The sequence below is a fragment of the Molossus molossus genome, unplaced genomic scaffold (assembly GCF_014108415.1).
Source record: "Molossus molossus isolate mMolMol1 unplaced genomic scaffold, mMolMol1.p scaffold_m16_p_7, whole genome shotgun sequence".
NCBI classification, from domain to species: domain Eukaryota; kingdom Metazoa; phylum Chordata; class Mammalia; order Chiroptera; family Molossidae; genus Molossus; species Molossus molossus.
The window spans coordinates 34,093,061-34,111,295 of NW_023425401.1; the positions used below are offsets into that span (position 1 = coordinate 34,093,061).

At 38.5% G+C, this 18,235-nt stretch overlaps 1 long non-coding RNA gene across 1 annotated transcript in view; it reads right to left on the reverse strand.

The window, feature by feature from the left end:
• Positions 1-307: 307 nt before the first annotated feature.
• Positions 308-18,235, reverse strand: part of LOC118620059 — a 74,224-nt gene continuing 56,296 nt past the window's right edge. The window contains exon 2 of the long non-coding RNA XR_004957363.1: positions 308-658. This is a non-coding gene — a long non-coding RNA (uncharacterized LOC118620059). The remainder of the gene's footprint in view (positions 659-18,235) is intronic.

The following is an 18,235-nucleotide window of genomic DNA, read 5'->3' on the forward strand; positions in this document are numbered from 1 at the left end:
GTAGCCGGTTTTAAATACGGTATCATTTTCCTCCCATCTCACTGGGAGCCTAGCACACTGCTATATAGTATGGGCCTTTGTTGAGGCTTAGATTTCCCACCTGTATTCCTTTTTCTTTTTCTAGCAACAGTCTGTCTTTGTGCCAACTCCTAAATAACCATAAATTTTGTTCTTATAAACCTTAATGAATGCTTGGCCAAGATGCTGTAACTATTGGCTTCTACATTGGAGCATAAATGGAAAGGGGGGGGCGGGGGGTGTGCACTGTGAAAAACTGGATAAAATGGAAAAAAGATCACAGCAAACCCAAAGTCGCAATTTGCCTTTAATGTGAAGGAGGCCTTGTTTTCACGGTGTGGCAGCTTTCAGGGGTTTTAATCTCAAAGTGGCTGATCAATTTAAGGTAAGTGGCAGGCATTTGGCCTGGTTCCCAGGCTTTGCTTTGCTGCTCTGAGAAAAGAAAGGATTCAGTCAGACACACAGACAACAGGCATCATCAGCGGCTCCCACATTCCAAGCATTTTAACACAGATTAGGTTGGCATGATTCTACTGTTTACTGAAATCTCCTAGGTGTTGCATTTTTCCTTCTCCTCGCTGTGGTTAACCAAGATGGTTTTCTCAGGTCAGGACCTTCATATGCCAAATAGCTTGCAGGGCTGAGAAGGGAAAGGGAAGAGCATGGGTCAAGACTTCTGATTAAAATGCTATTTTACTTGCTTATTGCAAAATATGAGACTTCAGAGAGCAGGTAATTGAGCATTGAACTTTTTGCCTTAGGCATACATTGAGACAGGAACTGTTTTACATGCATTCCTGAGAGGGGGAAACAAAGATAATTTCTTTAACAAGGACAAACTTAACTCAGCAAGCAATGCCCGATGGATTAACAGGGTGATTGGTGGTTATTTTCTCTTCAGATGTTATAAGCATGAACCTTACAGATATGTTGAACAATACTGTAACTGATATAGTCCACTTTTAATTAACATTTTCACGTTAAATATTCTTTATTGTTTCAAAACAATATTAAACAGGCTCCACAGGTCCTTGACCACTTTTTCATTTTCTTAGCAAAAGTGAAATTTCTTAATCCATTTGACCTATAACCTAAGTTAGATAAAAGATACATTTAGTTGATCAGACCAAAAAATAAAAATAAAAGCAGAAACATCTGTAACAAAAATAAACTAATAAAAATTGGAGGAAAAAAAAAAGTGTAAGTTGGCTCTCGTGTTTGGGTTGTATCATGCTTTATAGAAATTTTGTGTTTTTAAATACATTTTTACGGTTTCAAAAGATACTTTGTCTTACTTTAATATAGTCAAGTCAGTCCTTTAATCATCCTCATGGAAGATTTACCCATTCTTTTCTCTCAAAAATTTTATCAAAATAAATAACAGTATGGATTTTTAAAAATAATTTTCCAGCTATTAAACTTTTAAAAGCAATGTCAAATTATTTTTTTAATTTATTTTATTAATTTTTTTATTACAGATGTCTTTTCTTTTCCCCCATCGTTATCCTCCTCCACATTCCTGTTGCCAACCCCTGCCTTCACCTCACTGTTCTGTGTCCATTGGTTATACATACATGCATATAAGTTCTTTGGTTTATCTCTCCCCACTCCCCCACCCATTTCCCTCTGAGGTTTGTCTGTCTGTTCCCTAATTCCATGTCTCTAGATAAATTTTGTTCATCATCTTATTTTGTTCATTATATTCCACAAAAAGTAAGAGCATGTGATACTTGTCTTTCTCTGACTGCCTTATTTCACTTAGCATAATACTCTCTAGGTCCCTCCACGTAGGCTCAGAGGGTAAAAGATCTTTTTTTCTTACAGCTGCATAGTATTCCATTGTGTAAATGTACCACAGCTTTTTAATCCACTCATCTATTGATGGCTACTTGGGCTGTTTCCAGATCCTAGCTATTGTAAATAATGCTGCTGTGAACATGGAGGTACATATATTCTTTCTGATTGGTGTTTCAGGCTTTTCAGAATATATTCCAGAAGTAGAATCACTGGGTCAAATGGCAGTTCAACTTTTACTTTTTTGAGGAAACACCATATTGTTTTCCCTAGGGGCTGCACCAATCTGCATTCCCACCAAGCAGTGTATTAGCATCCCCTTTTCTCCACATCCTTGCCGGCACTTGATTAATGATTTGTTGATGGCAGTCATTCTGGCAGGTGTGAGGTGATACCTCATAGTCATTTTAATTTGCATCTTTCTGATGGTTAGTGAGCATTTTTCCATATGTCTCTTAGCCATTTGTATGTCCTGTTTGGAGAAGTGTCTATTAAGATCCTCTACCCTTTTTTTAACTGGACTGATTGTCTTCCTTTTGTTGAGTTGCATGAGTACTCTATATATTTTGGAAATTAACCCCTTATCTGCTGTACCATTGGCAAATATGTTCTCCCATACAGTGGATTCCCTTTTCATTTTGATGCTGGTTTCTTTTGCTGTGCAGAAGCTTTTTAGTTTGATGTAGTCCCACTTATTAATATTTTCTTTTGTTTCTCTGGCCCTAGGTGAGAGAAATTTTCACTGATAATTCTGCTTCCTGTGATGTCTGAGATTTTGTTGCCTACCTTATTTTCTAAGGTTTTTATGGTTTCACAAGTTACATTTAACCCTTTTATACATTTTGAATTTATTCTTGTGCATAGTGTAACTTGGTGGTCTAGTTCCATTTTTTTTGCATGTATCTATCCAATTTCCCCAACACCATTTATTGAGGAGACTTATTTACTCCATTGTATGCTCTTGCTTCCTTTGTCAAATATTAGTTGAGCATAATGTCTTCAGTTGATTTCTGGGTTCTCTGCTCTGTTTCATTGATCTATATGCCTGTTCTTGTGCCAGTACCAGGCTGCTTTGATTACAGTAGCTTTGTAGTATAACCTGATAGCTGGAATTGAGACTCCCTTCAACTTTGTTCTTTTTCAAGGTATCTGTGGGTATTTGGAGTCTTTTTTGGTTCCATATAAACTTTTGAAGTATTTGTTCTAGATCTGTAAAATATGCCTTGGTATTATAATAGGGGTTGCATTGAATCTACAGATTGCTTTGGGTAGTATGGACATTTTAATGATGTTAATTCTTCCAATCCATGAACATGATATATGCTTCCACTTTTTAATATCTTCCTCTATTTCTTTTTTCAATGTCCTGTAGTTTTCTGAGAACAAGTCTTTTATCTCCTTGGCTAAGTTTATTCCCAGGTATCTTAATCTTTTTTGTTGCAATGGTAAATGGGATTTTTTTTTTTTTTTTTTTTTTTTTTTAGTTTCTCTTTCTTTTTTTTTTTTTTATCCTCACATTTTTTCTATTTTTTGTTCAGATAGAGTGTGGGACGGAGAGAGAGAGAAACATCAACGTGAAAGGGACACATCGAGTGGTTGCCACCCACACGACCCAACCAGGGCCGGGGACAAACTGCAACCGAGGTACACGCCCTTAGCGGGAACCGAACCCGGGTCTCTCAGGACCGCAGGCCAACGCTCTAACCGCTGAGCCAAACCGGCCAGGGCTAGTTTCTCTTTCTATGCATTCATTATTGATGTATAAAAATGCCAACAATTTCTAGATGTGTAACAAATTCATTTATTAAATCTAGTAGTTTTTTGGTGGAGTTTTAGGGTTTTCTATGTAAAATATCATGTCATCTCTGAATAATGACAGTTTCACTTCCTCCTTTCCAATTTGGATGCCTTTTATTTTTTCTACTCATCTCATTGCTGTGCCTAACACTTCTAATGCTATGCTGAATAAGAGTGGTGAAAGCAGACATCCCTGTCCTGTTCCTGTTTAAGGGAAATGCTTTTAGTTTTTGCCCATTGAGTATGATGTTGGCTGTAGGTTTGTCATATATGACCTTTATTATGTTGCAGTATGATCCTTCTATTCCCACTTTGCTGTGTATTTTTATCAGAAATGGGTGATGGATTTTGTTGAATGCTTTTTCAGCGTCTATTGATATGATCATATGATTTTTATCTTTCATTTTGTTTATGAGGTATACCACATTTATTGACTTGCAAATATTGTACCAGCCTTGCATCCCTGAGATAAGTCCCACTTGGTCATGGTGTATAATTTTTTTAATGTATTGCTGGGTTCAATTTGCTAATATTTTTATGAGGATTTTGGTGTCTATGTTCATCAGCAATAATGGCCTGTAATTTTTTCTTTCTTTGTAATGTCTTTGTCTGGTTTTGGGATTAGGATTATGTTGGCCTCAAAAAAGAGATTGGGAGTCTTCCCCTCTCTCGAATTTCTTGGAATAGTTTGGGAAGAATTGGTGGTAGTTCTTCTTTGTATGTTTTGTAAAACTCCCCTGTGAAGCAGTCCAGACCAGGGCTTTTGTTTGCTGGGAGTTTATTGATTACTGCTTCTATTTTTTTAGTTGTTGTTGGTGTGTTCTGATTTTCTGACTCTTTTGAGTTTTGGAAGACAGTATGATTCTAGGAATTTGCCCATTTCACTAAGGTTAAGTTGTCAAATTTGTTGGCAAATAATTGTTCATAGTATTTTCTTACAATCCTTTGTGTTTCTATAGTGTCAGTTGTTACTGCTTCTCATTTGTTTCTGATTCTATTAATTTGGGTCTTCTCTCTTTATTTCTTGGTGAGTCCAGCTCAAGGTTGATCAATTTAGTTTATCTTTTCAAAGAATTCGCTCTTGGTTTCATTGATCTTTTGGATTGTTTTTTTAGTCTCTATGTTATTTATATCCACTCTGATCTTTATTATTTCCTTCCTTCTATGAGTTCTGGGTTATTCTTTTTGTTCCCTTTATAGTTTTTTAAAAGAAATTGTAGGCTTAGATAGTTTATTAGAAATTTTTCTTGTTTCTTGAGGTAGGCTATCAACTTCCCTCTCAGGACTGCTGCTTTCGCTGTGTCCCATAGATTTTGTGTTGTGTGTCCATTTCCATTAGTTTCCAGGAAGTTAATGATTTCTTTTGTGATTTCATTGGAAACCCATTCATTGTTTAATAGCATGTTATTTAGCATCCATGTATTTAAATGCTTTTGAATGTTTCATTGTAATTGATTTCTAATTTCACACCATTGTGATCTGAGAAGATGTTTGATATGATTTCAGTCTTCTTGAAGTTGTAGAGACTTAGTTTGTATGCTAATGTGTGGTTTATCTTTGAGAATGTCCTGTGTGCACTTGAGAAGAATGTATATTCTACAGTTTTGGGGTGAAATGTTCTGTAAATATAAATTAAATTTAGCTGATCTAGTACAGGGTCTCTGTTTTCTTAACTTTTTGTCTAGGTCTATCCAGTGATGTCAGCGGAGTGTTGAAATACCCTACCATGATTGTATTGCTGTCAATCTCTCCCTTGAAGTCCTCCAGATGTTTTAAAATATATTTTGGTGCTCCTGTATTCAGTGCATATATGTTTACCAGGGTTATATCCTCTTGTTGGATCAAACCTTTTAATATTATGTAGTGACTTTCTTTGTCTCTTATTCTTGCCTTCATTTTGAAGTCTTTCTTATCAGATATGAGTATTGCTACACCAGCTTTTTTGTTTGTTTGTTTACATTTGCATGGAAAATATTTTTCCATCCCATCACTTTCATCCCATGTGAGTCTTTTGTTCTGAGATGGATCTCTTGTACACAGCATATATATGGGTCATGTTTTCTTACTCATTCAGCTACCCTATGTGTTTTGTTTTGAGCATTTAAGCCTTTTACATTTAAGGTTATTATTGATTGGTACTTATGTTTTGTCATTTTTATTCTTTATGCCTGTGTTGCTCTCTCTCTCTATATATTTCTTCTTCTTCTTACAACAGTACTTTTTGCAGTAAATTCCTTTAGCCTTTTTTTGTCTGCAAAGCTCTTTATTTCCCTTTCAATTTTGAATAATAGCCTTGCTGGATAGTGTAGTATTGGATTCAGACCCTTGCTTTTTATTATTTTGTATACTTCATGCCACTCCATTCTGGCCTGCAGTGTTTCTATTGAGAATTCAGCTGACAGTCTAATGGGAGTTCCATTGTAGGTACCTTTCTGTCTCTCTCTTGCTGTCTTTAGGATTCTTTCTTTATCTTTAACATTTGCCATTTTAATTATGATGTGTCTAGGTGTTGGGTCTTTTTGGGTTCCTCTTGATTGGGACTCTCTGTGTCTCCTCAACTTATGTGACTTTTTCCTTCACCAGGTTAGGGACATTGCCTGTCATAATTTCTTCAAACAGGTTCTCTATTTCTTTCTTCACTTCTTCTCCTTCTGGTAACCCTATGATGTGAATGTTGTTACATTTTGTATTGTCCCAAAGGTCCCTTAAACTCTCCTCCTACTTTTAATTTTTTTTCCATTTGCTGTTCTAATTGGCTGTCTTTTTTCTGCCTTGTCTTCTAACTCACTGATTCAGTCTTCAGCTTCTTCTAATGTACTATTAAATCGTTCCAAGGTATTTTTTATATCAGCTATACCATTCTTCATTTTTACTTGATTTTTATTTATAGTTTCTATCTCTTTTTTTATGCTGGTGTAGTTCTCATTAAGTTGCTTCTAATTATCACCAAGTTGTTTAAGCACCCTTAACACCATTGCTTTGAATTCTTTATCTGATAAACTGCTTTCCTCTATTTCATGTAGTTCCTTTTCTAAAGATTCCTCCTTTTCTTTTATTTGGGCATTGTCTTTTTGTCTCATCATTTTAGCAGTCTGGTAGTATGGGGCCAGGTGAGGCATATTGAAACACATAGGTCAGTCACTATGTATTAGATAAAACTGCTGTGTGACCTTCTTGTGGGACCCGTTGGAGTAGTCTCCTTGATCTTCTAAGCTGGGTACTCTAGGAATGACCCTTGTGTGGGTTATGTGTGCTCTCCTGTTGAATCTGAGTCTTCATTGCTGTTGTCCGTTGGTGGTGGGCTCAGCCCTCAGGGTTGTTAATTGTGAGTCCCAACCCCTTCCATTTCAACCCTGTCATGCCAACTGTTATATTGGCATTGACAGATCAAAACAAAGCAATACCAGACCAAACAAAAAGATCCCCCTGCCAAAAAAATCAGCACTAATAATAATAAAATCAATTGCCTCAATGAAAAGATTAAAAGACACACACAAAAAAAAACAAAAAGCACACACACAAGAACACTAGGAGATGTGAAACCAAACAAATTAGAAGAGAGAGAAAACAACCCAAGTGTCTATTAGTAGACGAATGGATAAAAAAAGCTCTGGTACATATACACAATGGAGTACTATGCAGCTGTACGAAAGAAAGATCTCTTATCCTTTGAGACAACATGGGGGGACCTGAAAGTATTATCCTGAGTGAAACAAGCCAAGCAGAGAAAGACAAATATCACATGATCTCACTTATTTGTGGACTATAATGAACATAACAGTCTGAGGAATTGGGTAGACCCAGAGACATGGAGTAGGGTACAAACTGACAACCCTCAGAAGAGAGGGTAGTGGGGGAGGGAAGAGAAAAACCATAGACTTACATGCATATACGTATAACCGATGGACATGAACAACAAAGCTGGGTATGGGGTGGGGAGGATGGGGAGGAGGATGTCAATGGGGAAAAAAAGGAGAAACGTCTGTAACAAAAATAAATTAATAAGAAATTAAAAAAAAAAAAGAGGAATAAAAGAGAAAAAGAAAAAGGAAGGAAGTCAAAGCAACACCAGACCAAACCAAAAAGAACCTGAGAAAAATATATAGCAGCATCAACAATGATAAAAGCACCAGCCTCAACAAAAAGATTAAAAGATATACAAACTGAAAACATACATACAGACCTACCCACATACATACACTAAGAAGAATACTAGAGGGGATTCTAAAATGGAGGCAGAGTGAATGGAAGCTACACAGATCATCTCCCAGGACCAAACTGGAATTACAACTAAAATAAAGACAAATTGTGAGGAAAAAGCAGCAGAAAAGTAGCTTGCAAAACCATATAACCAGGGACACTGACTCAATACTGGTAGGACTGTGGAGGTGCGAGAGGGGGGCTGGGAGCCGACAGACAGCAGAAGTCTGAGCTGTGAGCAGCGTGCTTTGGCTTACACTCCCTAGCTGCTCCACAGCGCAGAGCCAGGACAGACACTAAAATAGCCACAGCCAATCACCTTGGGCTCCTGCAGAGGGAGGGTGGACTGGACTGGAACTGTGTGGGGATACTAGGGATTTGGAGGGCACTCAGAGCTTATGCTGAGTTGCAGTCATCTTACTCTTTCTCAGGGCTCTGGGGAGAGGCGGCAGCCCCTCCCTCAGAGATTCCACCCCACCCAGTGGCTATTGAAATGCAAACTGAGGCTCATTAACAGCCAGCATCTACCCCCAACCTCAGGAAATCCCCTTACCCTGAACACCTGAGGGAGATTTTCATTCAACTGAGAAGCCAAGGCTCTTCAAGTAACCGTGACTAATAGCCTCCAGGCAAAAAGCTAGAGAATAACTGAACCATTCCTAGGCTTGCAACTCTGCCCAGGAAGGTAAGACTTCACAGTGGTGTTTAACGTGGGTCCTCCCACGTTCATCCGAACCCAGTAGAGGGTGCCACAAACAGCAGAACACCAACACCCACAGGAAAAAATTGGCAGGCTCCAAAGCCCACTGAGATAGCCAAAATGGTGAAATAAAGAAACGAATGTGAAATGAAATAACAAGAGACCTCTACCGAAGATGAGATAAATGAGGTGCAGTTAAGCAAGTTAACAGAAATAGAATTCAGAGCCATGATCTTGAGAAAGCTCAACAGCATGTGTAAGGACATGAGCACCATGAGTAAAGACATAGAAATGCTGAAAATCAACCAGTTGGAAATTAAATACCACCAAGAAGAAATGAAGAATGACATATTAGAAATAAAGAACATATTGGAAGGTCTAAACAGCAGAGTAGAGGAAGCAGAAGACTGGATCAGTGAATTAGAAGACAAGGTAGAAAAAAATCAACCAATCAGAAAACCAAAAGGAAAAAACGATTAAAAAACAGAAAGACAGCTTAAGAGAATTATGGGACAACTGTAAACGTAATAATATTCGCATCATAGAAGTCCCCAAAGAAGAAGAAAATGAGCAAGGGTTAGAGAATATGTTTGAAGAAATAGTGACAAAAAACTTCCCTAATTTGGTGAAGGAAGAAGACATTCAAGTTCAAGAAGCACAGAGAACCCCAAGTAAGAAGAACCCAAACAGGCCCACACCAAGACACATAGTAATCAAAATGCCAAAATTTAAAGACAGATAGAATCCTAAAAGCCGCAAGAGATAAGAAACAGGTTACCTACAAAGGAACACTCATGAGGTTCTCAGCTGACTTCTCAACAGAAACAGTACAAGCCAGAAGGGAATGGCATGAGGTAATCAAGGTTATGAAAAACAAGGATCTGAATCCAAGACTACTCTACCCAGCAAGGCTATCATTCAAAATAGAAGGTCAAATAAAGAGTGTCCCAGACCAAAAAAAAAAAGGCAAAGGGACTACATTAGCACCAAACCAGCACTGCAAGCAATGTTAAAAGGACTGCTGTAATTAGCAGTAGAAACGGGAAGAAAAATAGAACCGCACTAAACAAAAATGGCAATAAATAAGTACATATCAATAATCACCTTAAATGTAACTAGATTGAATGCTCAGATAAAAAGACACAGAGTAGCTGATTAAATAAGAAAGCATGACTCATCTATATGTTGTTCACAAGAGACCCACCTCACAACAAAAGACTCACATAGGTTGAAAGTGAAGGGATGGAAAAAAATCTTCCAAGCAAACAGAAAGGAAAAAAAAGCTGGGGTAGCAATACTCATAACTGATAAAATAGATTTCAAAATGAAGGCCATAACTAGAAACAAAGAAGGCCACTACATAATATTGAAAGGATCTATCCAACAGGAATATATAACCCTGATAAACATATATGCACCCAATATAGGAGCACCAAAATAATGACGTCTGGAGGACTTCAAAGGAGAAATCGACAGCAATACAATCATAGCAGGGGACTTCAACACCCCGCTGACATCACTGGATAGATCCTCTAGACAAAAAATAAGCAAGGAAACAGAGACTCTAAAGGAACCACTAGACCAAATAGATTTAGTAGATATCTACAGAGAATTACACCCCAAAACGACAGAATTCACATTCTTCTCAAGTGCACATGAGACATTCTCAAAGACAGATCACATATTAGGACACAAACTAAGTCTCTACAAATTCAAGAAGATTGAAATCATATCAAGCATCTTCTCAGATCACAATGGCATGAAACTAGAAATCAACTGCAACAAGAACATGCAAAGATATTGGAACACATGGAGGCTAAATAGCATGTTATTAAACAATGGATGCATTACCGAGGAGATCAAGGAAGAAATTTTAAAAACTTCCTGGAAACCAATGAAAATGAACACACAACAACAAAAAGTTATGGGATGCAGCAAAAGCAGTTCTGACAGGGAAGTTCATAGCACTACAGGCTTACCTCCAGAAACAAGAAAAATTTCTAATTGACTGCCTAACCTCACAACTTAAAGAATTAGAAAGCAAACAAAAAGAAAACCTCAGAGCAAGTAGAAGGAAGGAAATAGTAAAGATCAAAGCAGAAATAAATGACATAGAGACCAAAAAAAAAAACAATTGAAAGGATCAATGAAACAAAGAGCTAGTTTTTCGAAAAGATGAACAAGATTGATGGACCCTTAGCTAGACTCACCAATAAACAAAGAGTGAGGACCCAAATACACAAAATCAGAAATGAAAGAGGAAAAGTAACAACTGACACCACAGAAATACAAAAGATTGTTAACAACTGCTATAAATAATTATATGGCAACAAATTCGACAATCTAAGCAAAATGGACAAATTTCTGGAAACACATAGTCTCCCAAAACTGAACTGGGAAGAGAGAGAAAACTTGAACAGACCAGTAACAACTAAGAAATTGAAGATGTAATCAAGACTCTCCCAGCAAACAAAAGCCCAGGCCCTGATGGCATCAAGGGGGAGTTTTACCGAACATTCAAAAAAGAACTAACACCCATTCTCCTCAAACTATTTCAAAAAATTCCAGAAGAAGGAAGATTTCTACACTCGGTCTGTGAGGCCAGCATAGTTCTAATTCCAAAATCAGAAAAAGATACTACAAAGAAAGAAAACTATAGGCCAATATCGCTGATGAACATAGATGTCAAAATCCTGAACAAAATACTAGCAAATTGAATCCAGCAAGACATCAAAAAAATTATTCACCATGACCAAGTAGGATTCATCCCAGGGATGTAAGGCTGGTACAATATTCACAAATCAATAAATGTGATACACCACATAAACAAAATGAATAAGAACCACATGATCATATCAATAGATGCCAAAAAAGCCTTTGACGAAATCCAGCATCCATTTCTGATAAAAACGCTCAGCAATGTGGGAATAGAGGGATCATATCTCAACATAATAAAGGCCATATATGAAAGACCTATGGCCAACATCATACTCAGTGGGCGAAAATTAAAAGCATTTCCCTTAAGAACAGGAACAAGACACGGATGCCCACTTTCGCCACTCTTATTTAACATAGTACTGGAAGTCTTAGCCACAGCAATCAGACAGGAAGAAAAAATAAAAGGGATCCAAATTGGAAAGGAGGAAGTGAAACTTTCATCATTTGCAAGTGACATGATATTATACATAGAAAACCCTAAAGACTCCATCAAAAATTTACTAGACTTAATAAATGAATTGGCAAAGTAGCAGGATACAAAAATTAATGTCAAGAAATCGATGGCATTCTTATATAACAATGATGAATTCACAGAAAGAAAAACTAAGAAAACAATCCCATTTATCACTGCAGCAAAAAAAAATTAAGATATCTAGGAATAAACTTAACCAAAGAAATAAAGGACCTATTTGCAGAAAACTACAGGTCATTGAAAAAAGAAATAGAAGAAGATATTAAAAAGTGGAAGGACATACCTTGTTCATGCATTGGAAGAATTAACATCATTAAAATGTCCATACTACCCAAAGCAATCTATAGATTCAATGCAATCCCCATCAAAATACCAACAACATACTTCACAGAATTAGAACAAATGCTTCAAAAGTTCATATGGAACCAAAAAAGACCTTGAATAGCCACAGCAATCTTGAAATAAAAGAACAAAGTAGGAGGGATCACATTACCAGATTTCAGGTTATACCACAAAGCCACTGTAATCAAAACAGCCTGGTAATGGCACAAGAACAGGCATATAGACCAGTGGAACAGAACAGAGAATCCAGAAATGGACCCAAGGCAATATGCTCAATTAATATTTGACAAAGGAAGCAAGAGCATACAATGGAGTAAAGACATCCACTTTAATAAATGGTGTTGGGAAAATTGGACAGCTACATGCAAAAAAATGAAACTAGACCATCAACTTACACCATACACAAGAATAAACTCAAAATGGATAAAAGACTTAAATGTGACTCATGAATCCATAAAAATCCTAGAAGAAACTGTAGGCAACAATATTTCAGACATACGCAGCAGAATTTTCACTGATACATCACCTAAGGCAACAGAAACAAAGGCATGAGACCAAAAACTTGGAAGAGGGAAAAAAATATATATGTATATGAAGTAAAGAAGTCAAGGCAAAAACCAGACCAAACTAAAAAGCAACTGAAAATATATCAGCATAGACAATGATAAAAGCACCAGCCTCAATACAAAGATTAAAGACAAACACACACACACACACACACTACTAGAAATCATGAGACCCAAAGAGTTAGGAGAGGGAGACAAAGAGAAGAAAAATATGAAAGCAAAGAAGACAGATACCAGAAATATGGTAAGTATAAAAAGATAAATAAAAATAAAGAAAGGTAGAAAATAATGACTGAAATAATAATAGTAATTTTAGAGAGTAATAATGCTAAATTGAATACAATATAGAATAGGAAAATAGAAAAAATGGGGAAAGAAAAGAAGAAGAAAAATTAATTAAAAATTAAAATTAAAAACACATACACACCTAAACAACCACCAATACAACAACAAAATAAACCTTGGCTCTGCTATTTATGGAACTCACTGGTTTCTGCTCTGATGTTGTTGGGTCTGGCCCCTTGGATGTGGATCCCTGTCCTCTTGGGCAATTCTCTGGTGCAGGCCAATGAGAATCGCTGTCTTGGCCTGGCCCTGGGCCTCCTGGCTGAAGCTCTGCAGGGCAGGATCCCATACAGTCCATCTGACAGGGTTTTCCTAGCCCAGAGGCCGGGTTGCCTTTGGACCTGGCCACTTGTATGTGTTTGTTCTGGGCTGCTTTCCTCTCCCCCATGGCATAGGGCTCTGTGAGGCATCAGGACCAGTCAGGGTGGTTTAAACAGATTTGTGTTGAGGGTGGTGCCTATAGCTTCTAGGAGGGTAGCATTTCTTCCTCTCCTTCCAATGCCTCAGCTTTGCCTGGTTGCTGGCACCTCCTGGTTGCCCCCGCCAAGCAGGGGAGATAATATTTTTTTAAAGGAGAGAAAAGAAAAAGCAATTCCCTCATTGGCTCTTTAATCTTTCGGCACTACTGGCTCTCACTGGGCGGGACTTCTGCCCAGGCTTCCACTTGGCCAGACAGGGCAGCCAGGCCCTGCTGCTGGGGTGCCCAGGGCTATGCCCTTGGGGGGGAGGGGAGGGCACATGCCTCCTCTTCGCTTGAAGTGGGGAGGAATGTGCCTCTGGCTAGCCCCCATCAAAGTTCTTTCAATGAATACCTGGCCCCTCAAATTCACTGCTTTATTTTCCACTCAGACCCCTTCTCAGGTGCACTGTTCTGCTTTGTGGGCTCTCTGACTCCCACACTCAGGGGAGCTTTCCAGGCTGGTGGTATAACCGCGCATTGGCTTTTAGCCTGGGACAGTGCTGAGTCCCTCTGATGGGCCAGACACCTCTAATTCCCACTGTCTGATGCTACAGTGGGCTCCCCTTCCCTTCTCTGTTGCTCTTGTTTGGGGATCTCTGTGTGGGGCTGAGTCCCCCACTCCCAGGAGGCCGGAGCTGCGCCTCCGCACCTTCCCTCATCTTCCCACCCCGGCTACGCAGCTGCAGGTTCGCTCACCCACTTCGCATCTCCTCCTCTCTCCTTTCCACTCTCCTTGCTCTCAGCATTTCCAGTCAGCTGTTTTCAGGTGAGTTTTCAAGTTGAATATTCTGCAGTTCAGCCTCAAGTCCAGTCCTGTGCTTGGAGCAAGTGGACAGAACTTCCTTGGGCTTCAGCCATCTTGTCTCCTTCTCTTGCACTCTCAAATTATTCTACTCACTATACCCAGAAACGCCTTCTTAACATTTCATAAATTTACTGACATATTTCTTACAAATCTAACATTGTTGTAATTTATATTTAGAATATGTATTTTTGTCTGTAAGGATTAGCTTGGAAACTAATGCAATTATATGGATTTATTTTTATGTCAATTGTTTTATATTCAAGTGTGGTTTCTGTTTCTTCCAGATAGAGTGGGAGGGGTGAATGGTGGAGAGAGAGAAAAGCATGATGTGAGAGAGACACATTGATTGGTTGCCTCCCACACAACCCCAACCAGGGCCCGGGATCCAACCACAACCCTGGTACATGCCCTTGACCGAAATCAAACCCACAACTCTTTGGTCTGTGGGCTGACACTCTAACCGCTGAGCCAAACTGGCCAGGGCACAAGTGTGGTTTTAAAATAATAATAATAATAATAATATATGACTCCTCACTGATTAAGGAGAAACAGGCAATAAATGAGAGGCAGATAGCAGCCACCCTGCTGCTGCTGCTGCTGGATGTCTTATTGACAGGTGATGCCAGAGATTCCTGGAGCTGCAGCAGCCATCTTGCAACCGTGCACAGACCTAGCCAAAGAGGACAAGTTAGCACGCTGAGGGTGACAGACGGGCAGCATGAGAGGACATGGTTCTCCCTGAGCCACAGAACCAACCATCCTCACCACCCCAGTCCTGACATCTCTTGTGACACAATAAATTCCCTCTTATTCACTCAACAGTATTTATAGAACTTACCATGGGGGGTGCTCTAGGTGCCCTGTTCCAGGTTCCTGGAATATCCCAGTGAACAAAATATACAAGAGCTCTGCCCTTGTGAAACTAACATTCTAACAGAGAGAGAGATAATAAACCAAAAACATAAATGAGAAAATGTTATAGTATGTAAGGAAGTAGTAAGTGGGAAAATGTAAAAGTGGAGCGTCGTAAAATGGATCAGGAGTGCTGGGATCAAGGGGAGAGATTTTGGTGTTGAATAAAGTAAGGGTTGGTCTACCTCACTGAGGAAGTGAGATTTGAACAAACTCTCAGAGGAAATGAAGGAGTTATTTTATAAGCCAGTAGGAGGCAGGGGTGGGGGTGGGGGCGGGGGAGGGTTTAGTATTTTTCTTGTTTAAATCCTCTAAATGAGGAGGGGTGGAGCACATGAGTGCTTTGGTATCTGATGCCAGTTCCACTTTGGTTCTTCCTAGTTCCCAGAATGGCTAAAATTAAAAAGGCTGACAATATCAAATGTTGTGAGGATATAGAGCTGTTGTGAGAGTTTAAGTTGGTGTAACTACTTTGTTGCCTGTAAAGTTAAGCATATGTCTAACCTATGACTCAGCAATTCACCCCCTACGTCTAAATCCAAAAGAAATGCATATATAGGTGCACACAAATATAGTTACAAGAATATTCATAGTACATTATTCTTAATAACACCAAACTAGAAGCTACCCAAGTGCCCATCAATGATGGAATGGGTAAATAAAGTGTGGTCGATATGCATAACAGAATACTGTACCACAATGAAGAAAACTAATTCTATATGTAACAACATGAATGACTCTAAAAAACATTTAGCAGCAAAAAGGTTACATACTATATAATCTTATTTAGATAAAGTTCAAGAACAGGCACTACTTATTTATGGTAAGAGAAATCTGTGTAGCGGTTGCCTTTGGAGGACCAAAGCAAAAATAGGCCTCGGTAGTGTTGGTATTGTTCAGCATCTCGTTTTATGTGATAATCTAGCCATAAACTTAAGAGTTGTGCCCTTCTCAATCCATCTGTTAAATTTAAATTAAGTAACACAAAAGATTGGTGGTTTCATAATCAACCAACCATAAATTAAAGACATGAACCATACAAATTCCTAGGTTACTTTTAATTCTATCTTTATAATAAAAAGGGAATTATTTCTCTTGCATAACGATTCAGATGGAGTCACTATATTTAAATCTTGAAACTAACAAAATGATCTCTAATTTCTAAGACTCCAAGCTATCATTCCTAACTCTAAGATAAATGATGAGGACTTCCTCATACCAACATTCACTCCTGCTACAGGCAGTCCAATGTTCTTCCTGTGCCTGACAAATTGTTAATATTTTAGCTAATATTTTAGGGACTCTTACTATATGCTAGCACCACCCTGAGTGCTGGCATTCATTAACATATTTCCATTTCCCACCAACCCTAAAAGATAGATATTACTACCTACTTTACATATGAGAAAATAGGTTGAGAAAACTTAATAAATGTTCCCAAGGTCATTGTATCAGTCAATATCCTTCATTACAGTTAAAACAAACCAAAAGTTTGGTGTAAGCAAAAAAGAATGTATTAAAAGGTCTTTGTATGACTCCCAGAATTGCCAGCATGACCGGTGAGGACTCTGCAGTCATGAACAATACCCCAAATCAAGTCAGAGAAAGGTAATGCCCAGCACTGGACAATGTTACTGTCTCTGTCACTCTGCCCTAGAAGTCAGTCTCAGCCACCAGCAGAACTACCGCTGCCTGCTGGAGCTGGCTGCAACCTCTGTCCCTGTTGTACTTGCAAGGATGACTCTCAGTACGCACTGCACCAATCATGAAGAACACACAATTTGTGACCTGGGGCAAAAAAACAATGATATATGCACATTTTCTAAAAATCACAAGTCTGGAGATGACAAGCAGGGATTTGAACCCAGTCAGGTTGGCCCCAACACCCAGGGGGCTCAACTACCATGCCAGACTGAATCCAAATGCATGATGTTACTTTGCCATTTTAAGGACCAGGTAAGGCAAGCAAGTATTAAAATGCCCAACAACACTTCATGTCACCATATCATGTAAATCAGAAATCTTTGACGACTTGTTGCTTGACTAATTTAGAAAACAGAATAAAACTAATCATATGCACATTGGGCTTCTGAAATTACCAAGTGCTTTAATAAAAGCAAGAGAGAGGACATGGTCTGACAGCTCATCCAGAGCCATCGCTGTACCATGTGGGGCCATGTGGCTGCATGCTGACTCAGACTGGTGGTGGAGAAGGGGGGCCAAGTCTGAATCACCAAGACCACATCCTGTCCCTCCCTCATTTTTCCCTCTGGAAGCTGACCATCACTGTGCTCATTGAGATCTCCACCCCAAAGCATGGAGCTCAGGTATTTGCAGCAAATGTCTGTGAGCCTAAGACGTCCCATTTTCCAGGAACATTTGGCCCTGGTTCTTTCAGCGGCATCTATGTGTGAAGTTGACAATGACTAAGTGTGAAACTGATCGTCTGTGCATGAAGTCTCAGCTCAATTTGAATCATTTATTTATTTTTTACTATATTTTATGGGCACAAACTAACATCACATATACTTACCTTTAACAAACTTTTATGGCTCTTATAAACAAAGAAGATTCTTAAACACATCTTAGCACAATGTCAGCTAGATAATAAGTTGGGAGAAATGTGTTCTTTCTTGAGCATTGTCTCGTTGTCACATACTCACCATAGCCAAAGAGTAAGCAGGCATTTTGTCCTGCTCTGATTCATCTGAGAAAAACGTGTGGTAGGCCGTTCAAAATCCTCCTCCAGTTACTTTCAAATAAAGAATAAGAAGAAAAGTCTTTTTTTAAATTTTAATTTGGTAAATGCAATTTGGTAAAATTAGTATCCGTTGGGGCTTTGTTTTGTTTTTTGTTTTGTTTGGGGTTTTTATGGTTTCCACTGAAGGCAGTAGTGGGAGTGAGAATTACAAAGCCTGAGGTAGTCAGTATGTGGAGGAATTTGAAAGTTCAGATTAAGGAGTCTGAACATTATTCTGTAGGCAGGGAGTAATTCATAAAGGTTTTAAACATCTAATTTATTTTTTGTAATTTTTAAGTCAAACACCACAAACAGAAAAATATAGAAATCATATGAAAATTTAATTTACAAATGATAAAACAAAAT